Source organism: Mastomys coucha, unplaced genomic scaffold, assembly GCF_008632895.1.
Source record: "Mastomys coucha isolate ucsf_1 unplaced genomic scaffold, UCSF_Mcou_1 pScaffold21, whole genome shotgun sequence".
In the NCBI taxonomy this organism is placed as follows: domain Eukaryota; kingdom Metazoa; phylum Chordata; class Mammalia; order Rodentia; family Muridae; genus Mastomys; species Mastomys coucha.
In genome coordinates, this window is record NW_022196904.1 from 75827333 (window position 1) to 75831442 (window position 4110).

Sequence of the window (4110 nt, forward strand, 5' to 3'; positions counted from 1 at the left end):
CACTCTAGATTTTATTCCACCCTATCCACCCCTGAAGCTTCCACATCACAAAAGGCCTCCCTATTCCCCTGTCTCCACAAGGATGTTCCCTCTCACCAACTCCCCACTTCACCTGACCTCTAAACTCCCTGGGACCTCCAGTATCTTGAGGGTTAGGTACATCATCTCTGATTGAACACAAACCTAGCATTCCTCTGTTGTATATGTGTTGGAAACCTCCTAGCAGGTGGTGTGTGCTGCCTGTTTGATGGACCAGTATTTGGTAGATCTCGAGATTAATTGAGAGTGCTGGTCTTCCTACAGGGTCATCCTCTTCCTCAGATTGTTTCAGCCTTTCCCTAATCCAACCACAGGTGTAAGCAGCTTCTGTCCATTGGTTGGGTGCAAATATCTGCATCTGATCTTTCAGCTGCTTGTTGGGTCTTCTGGAGTGTGGTCATGCTAACTCTCTTTTTGTGAGTGCTTCAGAGCCTCAGTAATAGTGTCAGACCTTGGGACATCCCTTGAATTTGATCCCACTTTAGACCTGTCACTTGACCTTCTTTTCCTCAGGCTCCTCTCCATTTCCATCCCTGTAGTTATTTCTGACAAGATCAATAATTGGTCAAAAATTTGACTGGGATGGCAATGTCCTCCTTCATTTGATGCCCTGTCTTCCAGTTGGAGGAAGGTTCTATAAGTTCCTTCTCCCTAATGTTTCATCTAAAGTCCCTCCCTTTGAGTCCTGACCATCTCTCACATCCCAGGACTCTGGTGCATTCCTGAGGATCTTACCTCCTGAAGTTTTCTGTTTCATTTTTTTCTGCTGGCACTCAGAGCTTCAGTCTTTTTATGTCCCTCAATACCAGATCCGGTTTCCCTCTCCCTCCCCACCTCTGTCCATTTTCCCTCCCACGTTCCTCCCTCCCTCCCCAATTGTGATTTCCTTTTTTCTCCCTCCAAAATAGGACTATGAGGTTTTATTTAGTTTAGTTATCTAGATTACTATGGCTTCATAAATGTAATTTGGCAGTATTCCTTTTGTTTCAGTTTTGTGGAATACACTGAGGAGTATTGGTATTTACTTTACAATGAATGTCTTGTAGAATTCTGTGGTAAAACCGTCTGGACCTGGGCTTTACTTTGTTGAGAAATGTTAAGTGACTCCTCATATTTCTTTAGGGGTTATACGATTATTCAAATAGTCTACTAATCTTCATTTAACTTTTGTAAGTTGTATCTATATAGAAAATCATCAATTTAATATAGATTTTGCAATTTTGCGTGGTACAGGCTTTTGGAGTAAGATTTAATGATTTTTTGAAATCCCTCAATTTCTATTGAGCAGCCTAGATGAAGCAGAGTTAGTGGCAGGTAATAATTCAGAGTTGTAGATAGGAAAATTGATTCTAACACCACAGAGGATAGACATACCAGGTCTTATTCTGATTAAGGTATATTAAAAATATAAAGACTGTGTGTGGTTTTATCCTGGAACTCAGTAAGAAAAGTTGGAGTAGAAACATCTGGCTGGGATTTTAATACTTTTTACAACAGAAGCTGCCCTTGTAATTCTGTTGCAAGACTAGCGGAGAGTCTGAAAATTTTGACAGAGGTAATAGAAAGAGTGGGAACAGTCTACAGAGAGCCCATCTGGTCTTCTGGCAGGTGTGGCTTGTGGAAGTGCAGAGGTTGTCACTCTTGAAGATTGAAAATACAACAAAGTTAATAATATTTGATTGTTTTGTTATTGCTGTTGCCCACCCTCAGTCACCCTGCCACAAGTTCTTATCATCCCATTCTTCTTCTCCCTTGCCTGTTAAATGATGATCCTGCAACCAGAACCTCAGAACAGCCTGTGTATGATGCTGGTTGGTGGCTCAGTCTCAGCCAGTTCCTTGGAATCTGGATTAGTTTTCCTTGCTGGTCTTCCGATTCACTTTCTTCTATCCTTTTCCTAATTCAAACATGGAGTTCCTAACTTCAGTCCAATGGTTGGGTGTAAGTGTCTGCTTTTCTCAATCAGTTGCTTATAGGTCCCTCAGAAGACAGCCATGCTAGGCTCCAGTCTATAAGCACATCATAATATCAGTAATAGTGTCAGGCTATGGTGCCCTTCTCCCCCATGAGATGGATCTCAATTTGGGCCTGTCATTGGACTGTCATTCCTTCAATCTCTTCTCAATTTTTGTCCTTGCATTTCTTTTACACAGGAACACTTCTGGATCAGAAATTGGTACTGTGTATTAGTAACCCTATCCCTCCACTTAAGCCCCTGTTTATTTATTGATTGTGGAGTTCTCTCTCCACAATGTTGGGCATCATTGCGAAGGTTACCAAAAATGAGTCCTGAGAGTAGCTAACTGTTTTGGTCTCTCATATTTTCTAGGAGGTTCCCCACTTTCCACCCTCCAGTGCTGCATATTTCTGTTCATTCTATTTATTGGCTCTGTTGGCTTCTCTCATGCCCCCCTTATCTGATGTTGTTCCCCTTTCCCCCTCCCAGTTCTCTTTCCCATCATGTCTCTCCTCCTACTCCCTGCTTCCTGTCCTTATTTCCTTACCCCTTCTAAGTGAAATTGAAACGTCCTTACTTGATCCTTTCTGTTCGTTACACTTCTTAAGGTCTAAGTGTTGTTTCCTAGGTAGTCTGTACTTTTTGACTAATATCCACATACAAGTGCGTGCATTACTGGATGTCTTTTTGGGTCTGACTTACCTCACTCAGGATGACTTTTTCTAGTTCTATCCATTTGCCTGCAAAATTAATGATGTCTTCTTTTTAATAGCTAATCAGTATTCCATCTTGAAAATGAGCCATATTTTCTGTGTCATTCTCGATAGAAGGACATCTAAATTGTTTCCAGCTTTTGACTGTTACATATAAGGCTGCTATGAACATCTTGGAGTACATGTTCCTGTACTCCAGGTACATAGTATGGTGTGGTAAGGTGTGGCATATTTTCGGTATATGCTCGAGTGGTTTAGTTGGGTCTTTGGGAAGAATTATTTGTAATTTCATGAGGAACTACCAGATTGATTTTCAGAGTGGTTGCACCAGTTTGCAACACCACCAGGAATGGAAAAGTGTCCCTCTTTCTCCACATCCTTGATAACATCTGCTGTCATTTGAGTTTTTGATCTTAGTCATTCTGATTGGTGTGAGGTAGAATCTCAGTGTCATTTTGACTTCCATTTCCCTGATGACTAAGTACTTTGAACTTTTCTATAATTGCTTCTAGGCCATTCAATATTCTTCTGTTGTGAAATCTTGTTCAGCTCTGTGCCCTATTTTCTAATTGGGTTATTTGTTTCTTTGGAGGTAAACTTCGTGAGTTGTTTATATATCTTGGATATTAGCCCTATGTAAGAAGTAGGATTAGTGAAGATTTTTTCCAGTCAGTAGGTTGTCAATTTTTTCTATTGATGGTGTCTTTTGCCTTACATCAGCTTTTCAGTTTCATTAAGTTCCATTAAACTTTGCCTAATCTTAGAGCCTGAGCCATTGATGTACTGTTCAGGAAGTTCCCCCCTGTGCCATTGAGTTCAAGGATATTTGAAACTTTCTCATCTCTTAAATTCAGTTTATCTGGTGTTAGTTGAGTACTTGATCCATTTGGACTTGAGCCTTGTGCAATGTGATAAATATGGATCTGTTTTCATTCTCCTAGATAGAAAACAACAGTTAGACCAGCATTATTTATGGAAGATGCTTGCTTTTTGCCACTGTATTTTTTTGGCTTGTCAAAAACCAAGTACCTATAGGTGTATGGGTTTAACCCTGGTTTTTTGATTTTATTCCATTGATTAAACTACTTGTCTCTGTACCAAGACCATACAGTTTTTTATCACTATTGCTCAGTAATGCAGCCTGAGATAAGGAAAGGTGATTTCCACTGGGTACTCATTTATTGTCAATAATTATTTTTGCTGTCCTTGGTTTTTTTGTTTTTCCATACAAAGTTGAAAATTTTTCTTTTCATGTCTATGAAGAATTGCGTTGGAATTTGGATGTCATTGCCTTGAATCTGTAGATTGCATTTTGTAAGGTGGCCATTTTACTATGTTTATACTACTTATGCATGAGCATAGGTAATTTTTTCATCTTTATAAGTTTTCCTCGTTTTTTTT

The 4110-nt window shown here is 39.8% G+C and overlaps 1 protein-coding gene across 1 annotated transcript in view; it reads left to right on the forward strand.

Annotated features, from left to right (window-relative positions):
* The window catches only part of LOC116101286 (vomeronasal type-2 receptor 116-like), a 24912-nt gene that overhangs the window by 13763 nt on the left and 7039 nt on the right, over positions 1-4110 (forward strand). The window lies entirely within an intron of this gene.